The following is a 27,128-nucleotide window of genomic DNA, read 5'->3' as shown; positions in this document are numbered from 1 at the left end:
TGATTAGCACCACATGAGGCTACCTTCAGCTTTCAGCCTGGATGCCTTAAGATATATTTACATTTACTTAGCTGGGCCTTAAGTCTGGATGAGGTTTAAATTCATGTTTCTGGCTTTTTCAGCAAGTAAAAGAAAGTTAAAACCTTTATAATGAAAAACTAAACTCACAGTTGAAGATAGATATCCTCATAGAAATTCATTGGGGAAATATATCAATTGACTCATAAGGACTAAATTAACTAATAAACTCTTCCAATTAATACTAAAGAGTAGGAAAAGTTAACCTACATGTAAATTGTTCTTGTTCCTGGACTACAGTACTAAGGACCATGGGAAAGTGTACTAGGCGGTAAAGGGGCTCAAGATAGTTGGTTAGCATTCAAGGACCGCTTCTTCCAAGCTCAGGATCGGAGCGTCCCAATGAGTAGGAAGTCAAGTAAGGGATCTAGGAGGCCGGCGTGGTTAAACAAGGAGCTGCTGGGCAAACTCAAGTGGAAAAGGAGAATCTATGGATTATGGAAGGAGGGGCTGGCCGCTTGAGAGGAATATAGGACAGTTGTTAGAGGATGTAGGGAGGCAATTAGGACAGCTAAGGCCTCCTTGGAACTCAATCTTGCTAGTCGGGTTAAAGACAATAGAAAGGGCTTCTTCAAATACATAGCAAATAAAACTAAAACAAGAGGCAATATAGGCCCACTGCTGAACGAAGTGGGTACCCTGGAGACAGAGGATATAAAGAAGGCAGAGGTGCTGAATGCCTTCTTTGCCTCTGTCTTTACTCCTGCAGACTCTCCCTGAGGGCCCCGGATTTCTATAGCCCCAGAAGGAGTCAGGACAAAGGATGAGTTTGCTTTGGTAGATGAGGATTGGGTTAGGGATCAGCTATGCAAACTGGACATCTGTAAATCGATGGGTCCGGATGGAATGCACCCACGGGTGCTGAGGGAGCTGGCGGAGGTCATTGCTAGGCCACTTTCCATCATCTTTGGTAAGTCGTGGGAAACAGGCGAGGTGCCTGAGGATTGGCGGATGGCAAAGGTCACACCAATCTATAAGAAGGGCAAGAAGGAGGACCCGGGTAATTATAGACCGGTCAGCCTTACCTCCATCCCTGGAAAGATGATGGAACAACTTATTCTTGACTCCATCACTAGGCATATCAAGGATGAGGGGGTCATTAAGAACAGCCAACATGGTTTTATGAGGGGGAAGTCATGTATGACCAACCTTATAGCCTTCTATGAGGAAGTGACTAGGTGGAGGGATGATGGTAGAGCGGTAGATGTAGTTTTTCTTGATTTCAGTAAGGCATTTGATACTGTCTCCCACAGCATCCTCATAGATAAGCTGAGGAAGTGTGGGCTTGACGATCAAGTAGTGAGGTGGATCGAGAACTGGTTGAAAGGAAGAAGGCAGAGAGTTGTGGTCAATGGCGCAGAATCTAGCTGGAGGTCTGTGACTAGTGGAGTTCCTCAGGGGTCGGTGCTGGGACCGGTGCTGTTTAATATTTTCATCAATGACCTGGATGAGGGAACTGAGTGCACCCTCAGCAAGTTTGCTGATGACACAAAACTGGGAGGAGTGGCTGACACACCAGAGGACTGTGCTGCCATTCAGCGAGACCTGGACAGGCTGGAGAGTTGGGCGGGGAGAAACTTGATGAAATTTAACAAGGGCAAGTGTAGAGTCTTGCATCTGGGGAAGAACAACCCCATGTACCAGTACAGGTTGGGGGTTGACCTGCTGGAAAGTAGTGAAGGGGAAAGGGACCTGGGGGTCCTGGTGGATAGGAGGATGACCATGAGCCAGCAATGTGCTCTTGTGGCCAAGAAGGCAAATGGCATCTTAGGGTGCATTAGAAAGGGAGTGGTTAGTAGGTCAAGAGAGGTTCTCCTCCCCCTCTACTCAGCCTTGGTGAGGCCGCATCTGGAATATTGCGTCCAGTTCTGGGCCCCTCTGTTCAAGAAGGACAGGGAATTGCTTGAAGGAGTCCAGCGCAGAGCCACAAAGATGATTAAGGGAGTGGAACATCTCCCTTATGAGGAGAGGCTGAGGGAGCTGGGTCTCTTTAGCTTGGAGAAGAGGAGACTGCGGGGTGACCTCATCAATGTTTACAAATATGTAAAAGGTAGGTGTCAGGATGATGGAGCTAGGCTTTTTTCAGTGATATCCAGTGATAGGACAAAGGGGAATGGGTGTAAACTGGAACATAGGAAGTTCCACGTTAACATCAGGAAGAACTTCTTTACTGTAAGAGTGACAGAGCACTGGAACAGGTTGCCCAGGGGGGTTGTGGAGTCTCCTACACTGGAGATATTCAAGGCCCGCCTGGACAAGTTCCTGTGTGATGTACTGTAGGTTACCCTGCTCTTGCAGGGGGGTTGGACTAGATGATCTTTTTAGGTCCCTTCCAACCCTTGGGATTCTGTGATTCTGTGACCACGATATATGCTACAAACCATCACAGGAGCTTTGCACTCCATGCAACTATTCTAATCTCATTTTCTAATCCCATTTAGAGAATTGAGACTAGAGGATTGCTCCCATTCACAAAATTTATGTAATATAGTGACATAAAAGCAATGCTGTAGATTTTGAACTCTAGCTATGGTGTCAGGAAGGCTGCACAGACCCTTTTGACATAGCTAAAGGGGACAGAATTGATAGCTTGTGGACATCTGATACATGTTTGAAAAAAATAGTAGGAGAATTATAAAATGTTCTGTTTTTCATACATCGTAACTTCTGTCCATTAACACTGTATAAGGTTCCTTAGTATGCAGAGGGGCTATGGGTGTGGAAATCTGCTGTTTTCTAAATCCACATTGATAGAATAGATTGTAAACTCTTTGAAGGTACTGTTGCAGTCTATCATGTTCATGATCCATGGATTTAGGACTTCTGAATGCGCAGTAGCAGAGTGCTCTAATGATCCATTATATTGTATCAGTGTTATGTAGATTATGGGCTGATTGTAGATATTTGAACTATGCCTTTCAATCCATAGTATGGTTCTTTGAGGATTTGTTAAAGGTACTGAGGATCAGCACTTCGACATGACTCCAAAGGGGAACTAAGAACCAGAGCTTGCCAGAATTTCACTACATTAAGGGCATGATCATGCTGTCATAATTCTGCTATAGTTCAAACAGTATGTACTTTAAGTAAGCTTGCTTGGGAAGTTATGTTATCCAAGACACAGAAGAACAGATCTCAGCATACAGTAATGGCTTAAGAATTTTCCTAGAGTCTTGGGAGAGTCTTATAGCTCACATTGATTTCCACATTACAATGGCTAGACAGATATTGAAGCCCTGTTTAGTTTCTGTATGTCAGTGCTATACAGATTATGAACTTTTTTGTCAGGGATCAAAAAAGTTATCTGAAAGAAACAGTCTGGATCTAAGGATTTCTTTTCTGCTTTAATTCATATAATCACTGTAGTAATAACTCATAATACAGATCACTGAAATTCATTGGGTGGCTGAATTTACATAAATCACAATAACAATTTTTTTAGAGACACAGTATTATCTATTGAATATTACTGCTGAATATTGTATTTTGGTTACAGTTCTAATTCTGCTTTTCACCTGCAGGATGACCATAGGATGCTCACCTTTTTCCCTTCCATTCCTGTTTTGTCTTTTTGTATTTTCATATTGTTATCTCTAACAACTGTGTAAACCATGTCTTCCAAAAAAAACCCCACCATTTTAGATGAGACATTTAAATTCTATTGTAATAAAGATAAAAGTAAGACAGGATATTTTATAGACTTACAAGGTAATTGTCTATTTGGACAAGCAGAAAATACCCATGATGCCAAATTGCATCTTTTCTCAAGATAATTTACTAGCAGAATGTTGCGGTCAAATATATTCTCCCTCCCCTACTCTTCAGTGGTGGATTTATTCTAATCGCATGTGAGGGTTGAGAAATATACAAGAAATGGCCCTTTCATTAAGATTAGAATCCTGCAGCCCTTAAATCATGCATTTATGCAATTTTTAACTGTTTTTAACTAGCACAAAATGGCTCGTTGGAATTATGTAAGTATAGATCATTTTAATTTGAATCATTGTGGAATCATAAAGGACTCCGTTCTTTAATTTTGTGCCTTCAAGTCATCCACTTTGATTAAAAAATAATAAAGCATGAGAGCTGGAGGGTCCTTGCAGATTCTTCCAGCTATCATGGATCCCTGATCTTTGGTACTAATTCTCCTCATTAATATTAATAAAGAGCTGATAGGCCATCTTACAACATAGTACAAAAACCGTACAATTAATTGCTTGTAGTGTTTTTATGCTTATTTTGCACAATTAGAAGCAATGGCTCAGGAGTCTAAATATCAGTTAATCAATAATATCAAATCCACTGAAAATGAGCCCTTCAAGTCTCTTTTTCATAGAATTATAGAATCATTTATGTTGGAAAAGACCATTAAGTTCAACATAGACCCAGCACAGTCAAGGCTACCACTAAACCATGTCCCTAAGAGCCACATCTACAATTCTTTTAAATACCTCCAGGGATTTTAAAAAATCCACCACTGCCCTGGGTAGCCTGTTCCAATGGTGCTTGACAACCCTTTTGGTGAAGAAAGTTTGCCTAATATCCAATCGGAACCTCCTCTGCAACTTGAGGACATTTCCTCTTGTCCTATTGCTTGTTACTTGGGAGAGCAGACTGACCCCCACCTCACAACAACTTCCTCTCAGTTAGCTGTAGAAAGCAATAGAGTCTCCCTTAAGCCTTCTTTTCTCCATGCATATATTGTATGATATATGAAACAGAATGGTTATTGTAAAAAAATTGGGTGACCACAGAGCAGGTTTGCCATAACAGAGTTTTTTCCAGCTTCCTGGTCCTCTGTAAGACATGAGTGATGTTCTCTGTGGTCATGAAGTCCATAATATAAAATGATGCATTAAGAGTGGGATTCAGTTCACTCAACTATATAGTAATTTAATGCCATTGTAGACTCAAAAAAATTCCATGGTTTAGTTAGTACCCTGAGGGCTCTAAAATAATATTGGGAACTTGGATTTAGAAAACTGAAATTTAATCTATGTACAGTCATATGTAAATTGTTGAAATCAAACACCTGGTTTAAGTTCTTGCATGTTTTTCTATAAGAGTATAATCAAAACCTACACGCAGATGGAAACAAATTCTAGAGACATAGACATCTGTTTTGATCTTATTTTACATCATGATTTTTATAGTTGTCAAATTGATAGATACTGTAACATGCATAGTTTTCTGCTTGGACAAAAATCATCTTCCAGATTACAGCGGACTGTAAATGGGAAAGGGAGTTTTTCTAGTTTATTAGATAGGTTTCTGTTATCTGGAGCAGTACATATTTAATACAAATAGTCCACTTTGAGCTGTACTCCAGAAACTGATGTTTCACCATTCAATATGTGAGACTTAACTGTGCTCTTTTTTTGCCATCAGATGTGATTTTAATATTTTTTATTTTGTTAGCCATTTCATTTTTAATCTTCTTTTACTGTTCTTTCTCTTGTTTTTGCCTTGAATTCAGAATCCATGAAACTCTATTTCTGCTTACCAATTGGATCAGAATATTTGTAAACTCAGTTTACAAATAACTTTTGCTGTTGTTATGCAGAAGAAAGGTTGTTTGAGGTTTTCTTCTCAGTGACACATTCTTTAGCACACTGAGGAATTTCTGTACTTGATGTACCTGACATGTAGTGCTTGGAGGAGTTTTGTTTTACTCTTCAAACATTGCATCACACTAAAGCCCTTAAATTTTAAGTACAGAGAGATTATAGCCCGAAAGCGGTTCTGCTTAGCAGTGCTTTTCATAAATCCTCACCAATTTTCAGCAGGATTAAAACCAATCACATGTTGTTTGTTTTTAAATAATAAATAAATACAAAAAATAAAAATGAAGAGAGAGAGAAAGGAGACAAAATTCAGATAGATTTATGTATACTCCCCTCCCACAGTTTTTCTTTCAGCACTGCAATTTTTAATAGGCAAAATGCTGGTGCTTAAATTCTTTTTGTTCTCCACTTCTAGATAACAGTGATCACAGGAAATTGCATTTGAGCACTTTCAAGTCTCCTCAACTGTTCCTGCAACTGTGAAGATACTTGCTAGCTGCATTGATCTGGATGGCATCCCTTAGCTGCCCAAGATTACACATGGTATTTTGGACAGCAAAACCTTCCAGGAAAGTAAGAAATCGGGTCAACGTTATGTACTTGCGCTTGCTGTCCTCAGAACAGTGCTGTAGGGCCAAAGACTGAGCCCCTTCCACCACATCATGTCTCCGCCCTGCTATTACACACAAAGGCAAATTGCTAACACTGCAGAGCAAAAAGGGAAATGGTTAGAAGTTTGTTTGTTTGTTTTTAAATACAAGTATAATATTGCACTAAATTTTTGTCCTGGGAATAACCCAGATCATCAAAACAACAAAATGTGGCTTTGTAAAGCTGAATGACCAAGAAAATACCATCTTTCTTGTCATTTGTATTCAAGTGGGCATTTATGATCCATTGTGCCTACTGGTATAGATGGTGTTTAAAACATAATTTGCTGGGACAAATCCCTTAAATACATTTTTTATTGCTGTTTTGTTGCTGATTGGCTGTTGCATGATGGTATAGCAAATGGATTTAGAAGGAAGCAGTGCTGTAGCTATTTCAGATTGCAACATTTTAGGGCCTATAGCAAAGGGTTGTTCTGCTTCATATTGTTCAAATAATTGGTTAAATCCTGCTGCTGTTTCTCTGGGCTTTTTATAGGTGGGTGAAATATTTTTAGCAAGAGAAAAAGTACATTTTTATGCATACTTCTACCTGTATTGTTTTATCAACAAGTATGAATTTATAAGGTCAAGGCTCATCCTTCAAGTAGTCTTCATATTCACATGCACACATGAAAGAAAATGGTTTTAGGAAATGTCAGAATGCTTTATATCAACATTTTGAGAATGAACTAGAATGTTTTATTTCAAAATGTCATTTTCATTTTGAAATTGATTTTTGTAAAGGGTAAGAAAAGGAGGGGGGGGAAAAAAAGGCTTAAATAACTTGAAAATGAAACACAACATTTTCCAATTTGAAGGAAACTTCCTGATGTTTGTACACCCAAACACATTGATTTATTTATTTTCTCTTTGTTATTGAACTCCAGAGGCTAATATTCTCCCAGGTCAAGGCTTTTAGTCAGATTCCAAACCAGTGGTCAACTAAAAGGACACTTTTTGTTCTCTCTTGCTTTCTCAACAGATATATTGCCAGGTGTAGCTTGCGTAAGAGAATGATGCAGACATGGTTACAAGGCTATGTAGTTCTCCCCCTGTTGTGTTTAGCAGCATATTAGGTACCATAAATTAAAATAAGATTTTGTCCAAGGAAGATCTTTATCAGTGGAAAGACTTTTTCTCTTCAGTAAAGAGAAAACACAGCAAGGCAGAAAACTCCAGGCATTTCAAGATATGGACCCATATGGAATTTCTTCTAGGGATCTGCAGTGTTTGGATTCCACCTGATTCATTCAGATAGCTTAATTGCAGGAATCCCTTCTGATCAGCAGGTTGACAACAGTCAAGAGCTAACTACGCATTAGTGACTTCTTCTGGTTCACTGCACATTCTGATGAGGTCATGAATACAAAATTCTTCTTTTTGCAACTGTTAATATGGAAAGATTTTTTTTTTTTACAAGACGTACACAGAGTCCGATATTATAAACAACGTAAGAGGAAATGGTGCAGCAAATAAGAAACAGATCAGTCTGACATCGATTCTAATTAAAAATACAGAAAACATTAGCTCAAAAATTAACTGTAAGCTTTTAATCTCGTGAATGTCCTTACCGTTTAAAAATCTTGGTCTGAAATGCAGCATTTAGACAAGTTCTGATTCAGACCATTGTGTTAGATGCGGCTGATTTTAATAGCCAGAGCAAGCCAGGCAAACAATTACCTCTGTCTCACACTCATTCACAAACTTTTTTTCTCCAATGTCATTAACCTACCTGGTTATTATAAAGGACTTGTCACTTCTCTAAACTCTGACTTAGATGCGACATTCAGCATATTCTAAGAATGTATCAACAAAGAATTAGAAGCTAAAACTATTACTAGTAGCCATTAGTGCAGTTTCATGCAAGGTGGTCTTTGAAACCCATTTCCTATTTTTGACAAAATAAAGGTCTAGTTGTTCAAGCATCAGAAGGGTGTTTCAGAACACAGTTTTAGTGTTCCATGGCATTTTAGTGAAAAAAATAATGAAAACTAAATATAAGCAAATTAAATAGATCAATTAAAACTACCTGGATATACTTATGCTACAGAGAATTTTCCTTCTTAAATGACTGTGTAGTCTCTTTCACACACTCAGATAAAAAACAAAGAAAGAAAAGACAGCTGGTCTGATTTGTCATGCCCATAGATAGTAAAGCCAATCTAAACAGTTTTCATTCCTGGTCCCTTATCTCTTTTTCCTTGCACATTACTGTTGGACTCGATGATCCTAAAGGTTTTTTTCCATCTAAATGATATTATGATTTTATTTTTGGTCCAAGCTCCTTCTTCCCCTGGCTCCCTCATTTGTTATGTGCACCTTGCACAGATTTAGGCATTCTTTTGATTTCTGTCTGGGCTGATTCAGTTCTCTTATGTTGTAGTAAAAATATTCACTTTATTGTCAAATGTTTCAAATGAATGTGAGTGATAGACAAAGAAAAGGGGAGGGAGGAAGTCAGCTCGCTCCCTTTCAGCAGTAGTGAGTCATTTAATTAGGTTTCTGTCATAACACAAAACTTCAACCTCATAAATTTTTCTCCTTTTGTTTGAATTGAATATGATAATTTGGCTTTCAAAACAGTGAAATTATTTACTTTAGCTAAAATCAATGACTATAATACTATACAGAAGTCAGACTATACGAGCAAATATCTCCAGTTCAAGTGGATCCCTATAGTCAGTCCCTAACGAGCTTCCAGAGCAGTTTATTGCTGAATAGGAGTATATCTATCCGATTTCCAAACACGGAGAAGGTGTACAAGATAATGGAAAAAATAGATAATAAAAAATGTTTACTAAAGACCCCTCTGATTAATTCCCTCAAGATAACGTATCCAATTCTTTTACCCAATTATTGGACAAAAGTTAGTTTATTTAATCTTCCATGTTTTACAAAAATCTTATTTTGCAATAAAGGTTTATCATAGGAGGAGACTTCAGAAAGCTCACGTGTTTTATCCTCTCATGAAACTAACAAAGTTCAGAACCCCATTGTGCTAATACTTGTATGAACTAGCCCTTTCCTCAAAGTACTTGCAGTTTAAGCAGATAGGGACAGAGCAATAGGGATAAGGAATTTTTGAGAGAAATTCATGAAACAAAGAATGATTACATGGTTCACCTGCTCAGATTTGGTAGATATTTACTGGAGATGTATGACAAGACTACACAATACAATTGCCTGCCCCACACCAGCCGAAGAACTTTCCTCAGCCTTACCAGTAATGGTGGAGAGGCTACTGTGGCCATCATTCCCAGCCCAATGTATTAGTAGAAAGTGAAGTTGTTACGGTTTTAGCTAATGTTCAGTGTTGCAATTTACACCAACAAATATTTGAAAACACCATGCATTCTTCCACACCCAGTACAAAAATGGGACAGACACCTATGGCAAGCCAGATCTCTTCAGATCCTGCAGTGAAATCCCCAGATGCTGCTCAGAGTCCACAACAACTGTAATGCAGTGATGGAGAAAACACTCCCAAGTCCCAAAACCAACACTTAAGAGAGAAAAAGACCTCCTTTGCCATTGGCAGATTTGCTGAACCTTATTTTGGAAATTTTCCTATCATTAGAGGTATTAAATGAACAAAGATCAGCAGAATTAGCAATAAAAGATGCTGGCAACTGCTGAAGCTGTAATTCGCCGTCTGGCAAACTAATCAAACAATTGGGATAGTATCTTAAGCAAAGAAACACAATTTAACTGTGATTTAAAATATGCTTCTCCCTTTTTTGATAGTTATTTAAATAGAAATTAATCATTAAACACATATTTCCTGAGGATTAAAGGCATCTATATCTGTGCATATGTGTCAGCGTTAACATAAAATCAGTTGGAAATTGTGCTCAAAGTGCTGTTAAGTCACTATATGCAACTGTACTCTGGAGTTCCACTTGCAGCTAACATCACTCACACTATTTCTGTTGGGTATCCCATCTGGTTTACACCTATAAGTTGATAGGAAAGAACATGAAGTCTCTCGGTGGTCAGTGCTGATGGTCATACATATCTTGTATGTTCAGCTATTGAAGTACCAGAGGATAGGGAGAAGGTGTAAATTACCCAGAAGCTGACTGATTGGAGGTGCATGCTCAAAACAGCTGTAAGGGGTCCTGAACAAAGCACAGCAGTTGTAGTGAGAAAACTATTAGCATATGCATGAGTAAGTGGGTGTGAAAATGCTGGCTATCAACATGCAATGTGTACTGTATTCCAGCTGAGTAGGTATAAAAAACATCCTCTTGACACAGAAGTGTGAATTTCAGGGAGACAAGCTTGATGAAAGCCAAAGATTTGTATTTGTTTCATTTGTTTAGATGAAGGGCCATGTACTTTTCTGGTGTTATTATGTTATCACTGGATGAATTTTGCCCAGTTTAAGGCAAAGAAAGCAAGCTGGTGAGCAGCACAAAATAATAGGATGACAACTGGGTAGGACCAAGAATCACAACAGGTTTTTATCTAGTTCTTTGAGGATGCAGATGCAACTTTCTCACTGGTAATACTCTTCAGAACTTCTGTGCTTTCACCAAGCTACACAGAGGTCATGACCCAGTCTTCTGTATGGCTCTTTATTGTATGTGCCTGTTAAGACTACCACTAAAAATCAAACGTGAAACAGAGCCATTCCTTTGCTGGAGAGCATAAAACCTGTCCATTGAAAAAGGACACTTGAAATTCCTGCTCCTGGGCACCTAGGGCATTTCAGCCATTCACAATTTATATTTATTTGAAAAATCGTGTTGCTTGTCAGTCTTTTCTAATAGCAATATAATGGTATTGCAGCTGGAATTTAATGGTACACTATTACACTTCAGGGCAACCACAGCACAAGTGTATCAATTCTGGGATGAGTCAATGGTGAAAGAGCAATATTGAGGTCATATTTTTCCTCCTTCTGTACATCAGTGGGACTGAAGTATAGGACTTTTGGCAGAAATGTAAAAGATTATTTTTCAGTGATCTAGTTTTATTCCAGACAAATTTCTATATATCTTACTTGAAGCTTTGCAGTGCTGCCTTGTTCTGTTTTCTGACAAGATCTGTCACAGGGATATCAGAAGAGTTACCAACAGAGCAATAAATAGCATGATCATCTACCTCAGTTGCCTTTTTTTTAATATAACTTTTCAACATTCCTTGGAACTTATCTTCCGTCATAGGTATAGTGAACATACGGTTGACACAGCACATTGTGGAGAGCAGAAAGACTTTTGTTGATTCAGAAGCACTCTTTTAATCCAGAATTTGAGCAAATGTAATCTCTTTTGCTATTAAACCTTGGGTTTGCAGCTGATTGACATGAAAGTTCTAAAATGAGAGCAAACCAGACATATTCCATATTTTGCTTTAGGGGTTCTTGTTTCACTAACTCGTTTACGGAGAAAAGGTGTCAGACCATAAGACTGGCCACACTGTATCAGACCAGAGATTCACCTAGGCCCATATCCACTTTACACTACTTGCTAGCAATAGATAACTAAAGCAAACCAGAATAACAGGCAGGTTTACAATACATTTTTCTAGTCTATTTTTATAGCCTTCAATGGTTTGTGCCTTTGGAAACTTGGGATAGAGGCTGCATATGTGTATTTAGAGGCTTTGGTGGATTTACCTTTCATTTCTTTGTCTAATAATTTCTTGAATCCAGGTAAATATTGAACTATTAGACTAATGAAATAGCAAATGCATTTTCCCCACCGTTTTGCATCTCTGACAGTTTATATTTATAAACATTTGTTTATATACAGGTATAGATATAAATGTATAGATAGATACATATGAAATAGCAATTATAAATGAAACAGAACAAGTTTCTGTTATTGTCGTTGCTGCATTAAACACCTTCTAAGAGAAATTAAAAGGAATGGAAAAATCTCAAGTCAACCTCACACCCAAGAGGATCACAAATCTCTGTGGGGCTGATAAACTAAATTACCTTGTACTGATCTGTGTTTAATTGTTTAAATTCAGAAAGCAGTCATCATGAATTCAGAGATACATGAAGAGGATGTACTTTTGCAGTTTAGTGATTAAAGTCCTTATCTAAGTGGCGGAAGATTTTATACTACTGTCGAGATTATTCTAATTAATTATATTTTTTAAACCTACCACTGGATAACATAAATAAACAATCCTACAAACAGATAAGACAATTTAAACCTTTTATTTTACAGGAGAATGCTAAAGTGAAAGTCTGTTTTCTTTCCTTATTCCTCTGCAGAGTTTGCTGTTGAATGGCTGAGTTTCAAAGATGGGGACAGGTAAGGATCTGGACTCTAAAACTTTATGATATTCCCGTGATTTGTGCTGATACATAACCAACATAACCCTATGGGCTTGTACTGACCTGGCAGTACAGGGTCTCTAGACTGACTATGTAAGTCATATGTAAAGAACAATAGCTTTTTATGCTATTTGGGACTGGTGGAGACTATAGTGTGTTTTCAAACTTTAGCTAGGAACCTATAGAGAGGGAGCAGATCATGTAAAGAAAATAGGAGGGGGAAAATTCCGAAATGGATTAAAACTGAGGAGGAAGAATACCCTACCATGAACATCAGACACCTCACTACATCAGGACGTGGTCAACTTGTAACTCCATCACATGCATTCCACATTTCAACACTGCAACTCAGTGGCACATTGGAAGTATAAGAATGAAAGCAAAGAGAACTATTAAGTTTTCTGAATAGCAATTTTAGCTGTAAAGGGCTTTTCTGTGTTAATTTTCACCACGTGTATTGGTACAAGTACTAAGAAGAAAAGAGAATTAAGTTTTTATTAGACTGTTAAACGTTAATTAAACTGACAATAAAGACCTAGCTCCCAATATGGGAGGCAGTGTTCCCTTTTGCACCAACAACATTTTGAGTTTAATACTACCAAGATCTAGAAGATTTTGGACATACATCCTAAGCAGTTTTCTTCACTACGTATGCGAGTGACAGTACTGAAAGGCATACAGAGTCAATTCATTTGGTCTTATTTATCTATGAAAGTTCCCCTTGTTACTGTACTTTGATCTGCATTAAACTCGATGGACAGATAGTTTAGATAGTAGGTGAGCTGTGAGCATTTAAAATCATTGAACCACCTGAGGATAGCAGGCATGAGAATCCCCGTTTCTTATACAAGAAGGGTCTGGAATCAAGGCCAAATAAGATCAGTTTGTTCAAATCTCCAGTTGAGATATGAAGAATTGTTGGCTGCTGCTGTTATCAGGTGAAACCCCAGAACTTTAGATCCTTACAGTTTATAAGTTTTTTTATGCCTTTACAGAAGCTGAAGGTGCTAAATGATGTTTAAGGATCACTATCTTGGACATAAGGGCATCAATTGCATAAAGGTCACCTTAACGGCATAATTTCCTTTTGGGATTTGATTTCTTGTATATTATGTACTAACATGGAATATAAATTACTATTATATGTATTAATTAGGAATAAACTGATAAAGATAAAAAACAATTGTAGTAACAACAAAGCAGATCTGGAAGTGAAAAGAAAAAAAAAAAAAAGACAAACCCCTGTGTGTAGGACATCAATTTCAGGTTCTGCCTTAGCCAGGATATTTGAAGGATAGTAGGGTGAGAAAGAAGAACACAACAGTGAATTAGAACTTTTAAAGCTCACAGCAAAACCTGCTAGTAAGATAATCCAAGAGGTGCTGCATCACCTTTAGAAAGAGTATGTAATCAATGACTAACCCTTTGCCACAATCCTTGATTTGCCACAGATCTCAGTTCTTGGTCCTGGAGTAATTTTTTGGATATAAAATAAAGCAAAGCAAAGCAAAGCTAAACTAAACTAAACTAAACTGTAAAGTAAAGTAAAATAAAATAAAGTTCAAGCAATGAAATAAAATGAATATATGAACAGTGAAATGCCTGGGAATTTCTAGTTTTGGTTATAATGATCCCACTCTCTCCCTTTTTCAGATGTTATCCCTAATTCTGTAGTGCACCATGCCATCATAAAGACTTCCATTTAATCAAATGCCTTCTGCACCTCAGACACTGCTAGTCAATATGTGGTAAACAACCATATGAACCAATCTAAAGTGGGGACACTATGTTTCAGAGAGATCCATTGATCTCAAATGGCAGAGTTAGTCTTCTTTTGTAAAAAGAATCCTTCAAATAAAGCTACTTGAGTGTTTGAAAGTGTGAGTACTTTGGCAGATATACAATGCTCAGCTCTGTGGTACCTAAATAATTGCGGCTTTGAAACATCAAAGTCTCCTTTAAAAAGCTCAGATGGCTAAGATGTCATGTTCTGTTCAAAGTCTTCTGGTGACTGAAATTAAGAGAAAAGCCCTTTCATTTTAGTGACTCCTAAGGCTCTCTCAGCATCCACTCTGTTGTGCTTCAGCATGACGCCATTAAATGCTTGCTTGCAATCTGAGTACATTGTCAACAGAGCAGATGGATTCTAACTAAGGAAGTGGTATTTATGCTGATAGGCTGTGGTAAAAGCAAAACAAACAAACAAACAACTACACTCCCCCCTCCAGCTTCTGGTGTCTCTTATTAAGGGATAAGATTCAAGTGCCTGTCTGAAAAGTGGTTGTACTGATGCCATCATTTTTAATAATAATTAATTCAGTATTTGTTTCCAGGACTGTGTAAAGGCAAGTATTCACCTATTCTCAATTTACTGCAATTAAGGAGAAAGTAATTTCATCAATGATGTCTCATGCTACTTTCTCTTATTACTAACCTTTTATTGATTATTTCTGCGTAGACACCTGAGCTAAGTTACATTGCAATAGTTCAGCAAGACCTGGCCAACAGAGAAAAATGTGGTATCCAGGCAGCCCTAAGATCACCCTTTAGACAAAATGGTTGAATAGAATGGTTGAGAGAGGCAAGGAATGATTCAGAGGTGGTACTGTGTGAAGACACAGGCTCAACCCAACTTTAGGCTCGTAACTGAGGTACTTAGGCTAGAACACCTTAGATAAATTACTCTCTGCTCCCTCGTTAGCTGCTGGAAAGCTACAGCAACCTCCAGGGTGATTTAGATCTAAGGAGAGTAAATTGCACTTCAGGAAGTATATTTTTCTCTTTTGATTATATAAATAGACTAAGGTACTAAGTAAATGGTCTTAGCTTAATTCAGTGGAATTAATCTTTGCCTTTATTCCTGTTCATGAAATAAGATGTGTCCCCTGATTAAAAAGGGGAAATAATATGAAGAAAGAAGTAAAAGACAGGTGGGAGAATTAAAGGTGTAACAAGCAAAGAGATAATAGACCCAAGTCCTTTATATATCAGTATAATTTCCCATTCCTTAGGGTTGAGTCTGACGTTGAGTCTTTGAGCAAAAGATGGAAACAGCGCTGAAAAGACAGACTATTCAGTCACTGTCTGGTACAGGATGTTTGGTATCTCTTTCTTTGGACCAGCAGCTTGAAACAATGCAGCAGTTCCTTCTCTGCAGTGAAGTGGATTAGGGCAGCAAGTTCTCCTCTCTTGATGTCATATAACCACTCCATTTCCACACATTGGGCCTTTCATTTGCATGCTCAGTGAGTATTCAAATTGTGGCTGGAGAACAGTGGTTTAGGGCACAATCAGGTAGAGTATGGCACCCTCCAGCTGGACCTAGATGTATCAAAAGACAAGTCTGGATGTTAAAGATAAACAGCAGAGTCTTCCACAAGTCAATTTTCCACAAGTGGTGCTAAGGTGAACATCTTTGAGCAGTTGTCCTGTTTTCAGCTGGTAGAGAATTATTTTTTTTCTTAGTAGCTGGTACAGTGCGTGTTTTGGATTTAGTATGAAAATAATGTTGATAACACACTGATGTTTTAGTTGTTGGTAAGTATTTCTTCTCCTAAACAAGGACTATTCAATTTCAATTATTACATTGTTCTTTTCTCAACCTGTGGGTTTTTACAATTTCCCAATTCGCTTCCCCAACTCACAGGGTGAAATGAGAGAATGACTGAGAAACTGCATGGTGCTTAGTCGGAGGCTGGAATTAAACCACAGCAGCAGTTCTTTTGTTTGGTCTACTCAAGTGTTGGTACTTATTGCAACAAAACCATTACCTGCTGCTATTTTGTAAAGTACCCTGTTCTACCATGTACATGCAAACTACTTTTCCTTTTTTTTTTTTTTTTTTTATTTGCTACTCTTCCCCTGAGAGAATAGTATGTCTACATATACAGATTTTAGCCCAATTGTAATTGTGCTGTTATTAAGTTGTCAATGAGGAAGATCTTTCAGCTTCAAGCAGGTTGACACACAGGTATACAGGCAGTGGGTGTGGAGACTGTTGATGGAAGTGACTTAGGTCAACTGAGAATTGCAGGATTCACTACGGACACCCCAGGAGTTAGAAACCTGACATTAGGGACTGTGAACTTCCCTGTAGCTGTAAAATGAACTTTAAGTCTTCATTTCACCATTATCTTCAACTAAAAGACCTCTCTCATGAAAAGTGCAAACTTCTATCCATGCTGCTATGTGCTGAGCTTTGATTTGAGCAAAGGAAAGATCTGCTGGGGTTTTTTGCCTTTTTCTTCTTTGTAATGAAAACATATACCTTGCAATATGGAACATTTTTCACCATTTTTCTCTCACAAGCACCCTGGAAAAATGGTTTGATTTGCTATTAGGCATTTTTGCCATATTTAAAAACTAAAAGACCAAGGAACTCAGCCAGGATTTCCCTTCTTTATTTTAAGACCAAGACCTGGATAAGTTTTTTGTTCAAGCAAACCCATAAGAGAATTTAATCACACTATTTTGAGAGAACTTGACACTTCAATCACTATTCAGTCTTTTCATAAAATCATGTGAGGAGTTACCAAGAGAGAAAAATGCAACATAATGATTTAGACAATTAGTTTAATTTGTTTGAGTTTCTTGGTTCAACCACCTTTAAAAAATTCACTTCTACTTGAAAACAAAAACTGGGGAATTTAATCACCCTGACTCCATCCTGACATGGAAAGAAGGGAGAGATACCAGCATGGTTTGTCTTCCTTGAAATCTCAGCTACTGTACGGTGGATGCCAATTAGAAAGATAGATGGACACTTCAAGTTCCTCCATGCCCTTATGCTGAGCACCCTTTTTAATTATCACTGTTTTGTGTATCACAGACAGGTAGGTAGTCACACCATTCTGAATCAAGTTAGATGCTCTACACTGGGTGCATCAAATGCCTCATTTTGGTGTACCTCCCTATATCAAGTAGAGAACGGGGATATATCTGTTGTCTCTAAGGAGAAAAGGGCAGACCATATTTTTGTTATGGAGATAAAGCTGCGGGTCAGCACAGGTTTTAATTATTTTTTAGCTGCAGTTTCAAAATATAAGGGGAGGAGAAAGAATTAAGCAGGAAGAGAAAAGAAAGGGAAAAGCATAGGAAATAATAATAAAAATAATTTAAGCTAACTAGTAAGCTAAAGTTACTTTAATTTTTCTGGCTTATTAAAACATATTCAAGTCTCTGATGGTGTATGAAATCTGGTATACCATCAATTACAATCTCAAAAGATTTCTGAAACATTTTTAAGCAAGAAGAAAGTAAATTATGGGTTTGTCTTTTAAAGTGTGTTTTATTATGTCATTACTTCAAATAATGTCAGTAACTCGGTACCAGTTTGAATGGTTATGGAACATTTGTAATTCAAGGGGGTGTGATTATCAGTGTATATTCTGGTATAAAAAAGACTTTAGCCAGATTACTTTTTATCGGCTCATGAATTTAGATGCAGTTCCTTTAGCTCCATAATGCAGCTGTCTGGGGGTAGATATATGCAGTCCTCCAGATTGGCTGCCATTGAAAACTTGTAGTGTGAAACTTGATTGTTTGTACGGGGAGGAACTCTACTGGCTCATGGGTAAAGACCCTTTGAATCTAAAAAAAAAGGGAAAACATAATACTGAAAGTCAGCCAGCCATTTCACAAGCTGAGATCTGTTTTTGCAACTCACCCTGTGGACAAAATGTGCTGGTCAATCACCTGAAGCCATTCAGTAGATTTAATGCATGTTTTAGCTTCTTCTCCCAACAGACAAACCCTGTACTGTCTCTGACATGAAACCATTAATTTAAATGCCAAATTCATTCTTTCTACTTAGTGTGTTTGCATTTAGATTCTAAAAACCATTTGCAAAGTAAGGAGGAGGGGCAGAAGTAAAGGTTGGCAAAATTCACACTGCCAGCAATTTTCCATCCATTGAAGATTAAAAGCAGCACATTCTGTGTACACCTATGTGACTATCACACACAGCGCAATAACTCAGCAACTTCAAATGATTTAATTGACAAGCTGCATGCCTCTGAAAACAGCCAGTAGAGTAATGCAGAAGTTACTCATGTGAACTTGCTCAAATGTTTTTTAAAAGATGACAAAAAAGACTTCTTACGAAGGAAGATATATGTCCCGGATCTGGTTAACGAAGATTAGCATAGGACTAATACAATGTATATATTTCTCTCAGGACATAGCTGTATACAGGCACAGCTTACTGACTGATCTGTTGGAGTTGGACTTTGTCAGCTGAGCCTTGTGATTAGAAGACTCCTTTAGTAGGTACAGATGAAGATTAGGAAGTAAAGGACATAATTTTAGGGGGAAAAAAAGCCCAGTAGGATGTATTTCAGGAAAGTAGGTAAGTTTAGGAAATATGTGAGCACTATGAAGGGAAGGAAAGGAAAATTTTAACAGTTTCTTACAGTTCCTGAACAGTCCCTGCCCTGGTAGGATATTGAGAGTACTGGCTACATTCACATCAAAATTTGGGAACTAAGATCCTCAGTATTCCGGAAGCTAGCTTGTACATGACTTCTTGTCAGTGAGGACTGCAAAGCTTTGATTGTTTTAAATGAAAACAAGAAAGAAATAGAAAGCAAAGTTATTCCTTTCTCTCCTAATATGCATGGAAGAAGTTGCAGAATGCCTTGCTCATTTTTCCCAAAGAAAGTCAGAACTGGTTTAATATATTGTAATGCAGAAACACAAGGTGAAAAAGAACCTGTACTTAACACTGAGTGTAAAATGTTTCACGAGATTATTATGGTCATCAGTTTTTTGTAAGTACAATACATATTGAGAAGAGCTGAATTTTTTGGGTTAGACTTGTGAACCAGCATCTTGGTGTCTGCTGGGAGGTCTCAGTGTGCATCACAGAAAACTTTATAATTCATCCCCCTGCTGTTAAATGCTGTTAAACTTGCTTAAAATAAAAACTGTTTGTCATTTATTTTGTCTCAGGTGAGTTTAAAATTGCGATGATGTTAAGTGCCTGTTATATTTTAACTAAAACTTGCAAGTATCTACAGAAATCATTGATGTCTGTCCAGTCCAAACACTTCAGTGATAGTGCTTAATATAATATGAATCAAAATGTTTATTTTCAGGGATTTATTTCTTTTTAATTAGTATGGGAAAAGTACAAAAATTCTAAGAAAGAAGAACCTGACTTAGCAGGAACCCAGGGGAAAGACAAGTTTGGACGAAGCCCTTAGTACAGTAACTGCAGGGAAGCTTTGCCCCTATACCTTGTCCTTTAGAACCCATTCTGTAAAAGCAATAAAAGAAATAATAAAAACCAGGGTATAATTTATGTGTTGTTGGTACAGCACTTTGTGAATGTAAAGTGCTATGTAAGTGCCATAATTAGTATTATCAGGTGAGTTTCTCCTTGCATAAAAGAGAAAAAAATGCATCAATATAAATGCTGTGTCCTGAGTCTCTGGGAATATTTAATTAATACACTAAGACTGAACCTTATGGTAAGGTAGTGGGTTCTTTATTGACTCTACCTACCTTTGCTGCTGGCCTACCCAAATTTCTTGGCATATTTATAGAATCATAGAATAGTTAGGGTTGGAAAGGACTTAAGATCATCTAGCTCTAACCACCCTGCCTTGGGCAGCGACACCTCACACTAAACCATGTCACCCAAGGCTCTGTCAAACCTGGCCTTGAACACCGCCAGGGATGGAACATTCATAACTTCCCTGGGCAACCCGTTCCAGTGCCTCACCACCCTAAAATAAAGAACTTCTTCCTCATATACAATCTAAACTTCCCCTGTTTAAGTTTTAAACCATTACCCCTTGTCCTATCACTACAGTACCTGATGAAGAGTCCCTCCCCAGCATCCTTGTAGGCCCCTTCAGATATTGGAAGGCTGCTATGAGGTCTCCATGCAGCCTTCTCTTCTACAGGCTGAACAGCCCCAACTTTCTCAGCCTGTCTTCATACGGGAGGTGCTCCAGTCCCCTGATCATCCTCGTGGCCCTCCTCCAGACTTGTTCCAACAGTTCAATGTCTTTTTTATGTTGAGGACACCAGAACTGCACACAATACTCCAGGTGAGGTCTCACAAGAGCAGAGTAGAGGGGCAGGATCACCTCCTTTGACCTGCTGGTCACACTCCTCTTGATGCAGCCGAGGATATGTTTGGCTTTCTGGGCTGCGAGTGCACACTGAAGCCATCTCATGTTCATTTTCTCATCGACCAGCACCCCCAAGTCCTTCTCCGCAGGGCCGCTCTGAATCTCTTCTTTGCCCAACCTGTAGCTGTGCCTGGGATTGCTCCGACCCAGGTGAAGGACCTTGCACTTGGCATAGTTAAACTTCATAAGGTTGGCATCAGCCCACCTCACAAGCGTGTCAAGGTCCCTCTGGATGGCATCCCTTCCCTCCACCATATCAACTGAACCATACAGCTTGATGTCATCGGCAGTCTTGCCGAGAGCGCATTCAATCCCACTGTCCATGTCAGTGACGAAGATGTTGAACAAGACCAGTCCCAACACCGATCCCTGAGGGACACCACTCGTTACCGGTCTCCAGCCGGACACTGAGCCATTAACCACAACTCTTTGTGTGTGGCCATTGTCGTGGTTTAAGCCCAGCTGGCAACCCAGAACCACACAGCCGCATACTTACCCCCCACCCTTTCCTCTCCTGGCTCCTGGAGGGATGGGGAGGAGAATCGAAAGGATGTAACTCCCATGGGTTGAGATAAGAACAGTCCAGTAACTAAGGTATAACACAAATCACTACTGCTACCACCAATGATAATAAGGGAAATAAAAGGGAAGAGAATACAACTGCTCACCATTCCCTGACTGATACACAGCCCGACCTGAGCAGTAATCTATCCCTTCTGGGTAACTGCCCGCTGTTTATATAGTGGGCATGATGTGCTGTGGTATGGAATACCTCTTTGGCTAGTACGGGTCAGGTGTCCTGTCTCTGCTTCCTCTCGACTTCCCATCTTCCCTGGCAGAGCATGAGACTCAGAAAGTCCTTGCTCAGAGTAAACATTACTGAGCAACAGCTAGAAACATCGGTGTTATCAGTGCTGTTCCCAGGCTGAAAGTCAAAAACACAGCACTGCACCAGCTACTAAGAAGGAGAAAAATGACTGCTACTGCTGAACCCAGGACAACCATCCATCCAGTTCTTTATCCACTGAGTGGTCCACCTGTCAAATTGATGTCGCTCCAGTTTCAAGACAAGGATGTCATGCAGGACATTGTCAAACGCTTTGCACAAGTCCAGGTAGATGACATCAGCTGCTTTACCCTTGTCCGTCAGTTCTGTAGCCCCATCATAGAAGGCCACCAAATTGGTCAGGCAGGATTCCCCCTTAGTGAAGCCGTACTGGCTGTCACCAAGCACCTTGTTGTTTTTCATGAGCCTTAGCATGCTGTTGTGGTTTAAGCCCAGCCGTAACTCAGAACCATGCAGCCGCTCGCTCCCTCCCCCCCACCACTTCCTCCCCACCACTCCCTGAGGAATAGGGAGGAGAATTGAAAGAATGTAGCTCCCGCAGGCTGAGATAAGAACAGTCCAGTAACTAAGGTATAACACAAACCACTACTGCTGCCAATAATAATAATAATAATAATAATAATAATAATAATAATAATAATAATAATAGTAATAATAATGGAAATAACAAGGGAAGAGAATACAACCGCTCACCATCCCCCGATAGAAACCCAGCCCCACCAAGCAGTGATCTAGCCAGCCATTCCTGGTAACCGCCCCAGTTTATACACTGGGCATGATGTGCTGTGGTATGGGATACCTCTTTGGGCAATTTGGGTGAGGTGTCCTGTCTCTGCTTCCTCCTGGCTTCCCATCCTCCCTGGCAGAGCATGCGACTCAGGAAGTCCTTGCTCAGAGTAAACATTACTGAGCAGCAACTAAAACCATCGGTGTTATCAGTGCTGTTCCCAGGCCGAAGTCAAAACCACAGCACTGCACCAGCTACAAAGAAGGAGAAAAAAATGACTGCTACTGCTGAACCCAGGACACATGCCTTCCAGGAGAATCTGCTCCAAGATTTTGCCAGGCACAAAAGTGAGACTGACTGGCCTGTAGTTCCCTGGTTAATCCATTTTCCCCTTCTTGAGAATGGGGGTTATATTTCCTTTTTTCCGGTAGCTAGGACCTTTGATTTTTCAAATATAATGGATGATATAATCCCTTAACACGTATATTTTAGTTTTGATGTGCCTAAACTTCCCTTTTTTGAATAAACTTCCCTGTTTATAAAGCATGTGAATACAGGCTTAAATGTTAGCATACACTGACATCCCAATGCTAAAAAATTTTCCTAAAATTTAGTAGTTCACTGGAGAGAAGTCATCTATAAACACAGCATTCCATTTCTATTAAAATTAAGGAAAATAATGTCACAATAGAATTGGTTATCTATTAATTACATCACTTGCATGTGACAAAAAATGTAAAATAAATTTAAATTTATAATATTATTTATAATATTATAAAATGTATAATAATAATTAATAATTTAAACAAAAATGAAAAATGTTTACTGTGAGAATGAAGACCTTGGGCCCACTGTAGGAGAGGATCTGGTTCGAGACCATATTAAGAACTTGAACATACACAAGTCCATGGGACCTGATGGAATCCATCCGCAGGTCCTGAAGGAGCTGGCGAATTAAGTTGCTAAGCCACTGGCCATCGTATTTTAAAGATCATGGCAGTCAGGTGAAGTTCCCGACGACTGGAAAAAAGGGAAATATAACCCCCATTTTCAAGAAGGGGAAAATGGAAGACCCGGAGAATTACAGACCAGACAGTCTGACCTCTGTGCCTGGTAAAATCTTGGAGCACATTCTCCTGGACAACATGCTAAGGCACATGAAAAACAACAAGGTGCTTGGTGACATCCAGCATGGCTTCACTAAGGGGAAATCCTGCCTGACCAATTTGGTGGCCTTCTATGATGGGGCTACAGAATTGATGGGCAGGGGTAGAGTAGTTGATGTCATCTTCCTGGACTTGTGCAAAGCGTTTGACACTGTCCCACACGACATCCTTCTCTCTAAGTCGGAGAGACATCAATTTGATGGATGGACCACTCGGTGGATAAAGAACTGGCTGGATGGCTGCACACAAAAGGAGTTGTGGTCAATGGCTCAATATCTGGCTGTAGCGAGTGGTGTCCCTCAGGGATCGGTGTTGGGACTGGTCTTCTTCAACACCTTCGTCGCTGACATGGACAGTGGGATTGAATGCTCCCTCAGCAAATTTGCCAATGACACCAAGTTGTGTGGTTTGGTTGATAAGGTGGAGGGAAGGGATGCCATCCAGAGAGACCTTGACACGCTTGTGAGGTGGGCTGATGCCAACCTTATGAAGTTTAACTATGACAAGTGCAAGGTCCTTCACCTGGGTCGGAGCAATCCCAGGCATAGCTACAGACTGGGCAAAGAAGAGATTCAGAGCGGCTCTGCAGAGAAGGACTTGGGGGTGCTGGTCGATAAGAAACTTAACATGAGATGGATTCAGTGTGCGCTTGCAGCCCAGAAGACCAAACGTATCCTGGGCTGCATCAAGAGGAGCGTGACCAGCAGGTTGAAGGAGGTGATCCTGCCCCTCTACTCTTCTCTCGGGAGATCTCACCTGGAGTATTGTGTGCAGTTCTGGTGTTGTCAAAATAAAAAAATATGGAACTGGTGGGACAAGTCCAGAGGAGGCCATGAGGATGATCAGGGGAATGGAGCACCTCCCGTATGAAGACAGGCTGAGAAAGTTGGGGCTGTTCAGCCTGTAGAAGAGAAGGCTGCATGGAGACCTCATAGCAGCCTTCCAGTGTGTGAAGGGGGCCTATAAGGATGCTGGGGAGGGACTCTTCATCTGGGACTGTAGTGATAGGACAAGGGGTAATGGTTTAAAACTTAAACAGGGGAAGTTTAGATTGGATATAAGGAAGAAGTTCTTTATTGTTAGGGTGGTGAGGCACTGGAATGGGTTGCCCAGGGAAGTTGTGAATGTTCCATCCCTGGCGGTGTTCAAGGCCAGGTTGGACAGAGCCTTGGGTGACATGTTTTAGTGTGAGTTGTCCCTGCCCATGGCAAGGGGGTTGGAACTAGATGATCTTAAATCCTTTCCAACCCTAGGTATTCTATGATTCTACAACATAATTTTCTTTTTTTTTTTTTTTTTTCTGCAAGGATATCTTGATACCATCTGTGGAGTAATGTACAATCACTGAAACTAAGAGCTACTTTGACGAGATACTAGAACATAGACAATGCACATATAATTTCCTTAGTACTACCTCAAATGCTGACTTTTTCAGGTGAGCTTGGTTTTTGGTGGGATTATTTTTGTATTGGGCTTTTGTTTGTTTTATTGCTGCTCAAATAATGGATTGATTGAAGGCAAGTAATTTACCCAGGCTTGCCCTCCTGTGAACAAAGGTGTAAAAGTATTAAATGAACAAATGTAGGTAGCCTTATTCATTAAACATCAAATATGACCCTTCATTTTATTAAATGCTCTGTATAACCATGGTTAAATGACAACAAGAGGTGAATGAGTCTCAGCACTGACTGGCAGTGGGCATCAATCATTATTCTGGCAAGGATCTTCAGGAACATATCACTTTGTAGCAAATCTGGCAGGTTTGAATGGGATTATTTCGGATTGATTTACCAATAACTGTCATGCCTAAAATCTCAATACAATAAGAATTCATCACTGGTGCCAATCACATACTTTGTGCCAACCTTAATTCTCATCCTCCCCTGAATAGTCTTGATCTACACTAATACTCCAAACAGAATGACAAAGCTTCAGGGCTGAGGAATAGCAAGTAGTGCGAAATACCAGGAACAAGATTAGATTCTGACCTGTCATTAGGAAAAGCACAAAATGTTTTGTACTGAAGATCCACCATTTCACTGGACCTTACCGTGCTGAAAATAGATGAATAAAGCAAGCAAAAGCAATTGTTTCAAATGGCAATTAGTGCAAAAGCTCATGTTGATTGAGGGCACAAGTACTTATACACATCAATCTATGGTAATAACAGGGTCCAGGATCCTGCTATCATCATATTTGAACACTAATAGGAGGTAGGAAAATATAAGAGTTTTAGTCATGGATGGAATAAATGTCATTTCTGAGGTCATATAAAAGTTTTCTGTTAAAACAGAAATATCTTTGCTGCTGCCATGCTAGAGCAGCAGTAACTAGTAGATTCATTCCACAAAAGAGCAGACCTTATGTGTAGACATTCTGTACAACTTTCGGGGTCAAACTGGGTAACCACTGAAATTGGAGGAAATAGAGTTTATTCATCATGAAATAGCTGGTGTATAAATTAACTTTAGAGAAGAGCTAGCTTTAGGTCAGCCACATATACCATAGTAAATGGAGAAAATAAGAACTGGAGCTATAAAAAAGAGCAAGAAAACATGGGAAACAAATCTTAGATGTTGGGGAGACACAATTTCCAAGACCTATTGCCTGAATCAGGATGTCATCAGTTTCCTAGGATAATATAGGATTCATGCTACCTGGTTTCTGCCAGGCATGCCTAACTATATAATCTGACTTTCCATTAGCTTCACCTTGTGAATGAGACCAGAGGGTTTTTCTCTTCTAGGTCTTACAATAACATGATATCAAATCTAGAACTCTGTATGCAATGAACAGACTGTAGCAAAAGGTTTGGCCAGGAAAAAGGAAAGTTGGTTGTGTACAGAAAGTACTGAAGTCAAAATTTCTTCTGAAGTCCTCCAATGATGGAGAAAGCTTACGGGGATCACACACTGACAGAATTCCAACAACAACAGTAAAACCTTCCTAAAATGACCCATAAGCCATTCGGTAACAGTGGAAACATCACTGATGTTATTCATACTATCTAACTTCACTAAGGAACCCAGGAAGTGTGCACTTTTTTGAGATTCCCTGTATAGCAAATGGCAAGAGTGAGATAACCATCTTCAGAAAGTAGTTCACTTCTTTAAGTTCTAGGGCTCTGTGGCACGGTGGAAATCTCACACCGCAACGAGACTGATATTATTATGTGTTGAGCAGTATCTAATGCAGTAGGAATATAGTGTGTGTTTCGGGTTTTCTGGATGCCATAGTAAAGTAATAAAAAATAATAAAAAAATCTTGACTAATTTTAGGATTAGGATCAATGTAATTTTTTCGTAAGTACAGCATGATAATTAATCAATGTTATTACAGAAAGTCTTTTTCTGTAACATGAATGGAGATTTGGCCTGCTGATGATCAGGCCATTTTTTTTCAGGAGACTTGAAGCAGACATTTTCTATTTGCTGGGGGTATTTTAAATACAATTTGTGGAAGGAGATGTGACGTGAATGGAGAAAATGACAACACTGAGGATCAATGTGCTCTATTAATAATAAATAGAACTTTTGTATTATTATTTATTGCACATCTTCAAGTGAGTATTGCAAGTACATCCACAAAAAGCTATGTCATTGGCTACCTGGCATGCAGAATGGATTGTAGCAGTAGACTGGACTTCTTTTGAGCCCTGTAAATCTC

Source organism: Lathamus discolor, chromosome Z (assembly GCF_037157495.1).
Source record: "Lathamus discolor isolate bLatDis1 chromosome Z, bLatDis1.hap1, whole genome shotgun sequence".
NCBI classification, from domain to species: Eukaryota; Metazoa; Chordata; class Aves; order Psittaciformes; family Psittacidae; genus Lathamus; species Lathamus discolor.
Note: the sequence above shows the minus strand (reverse complement) of the source record.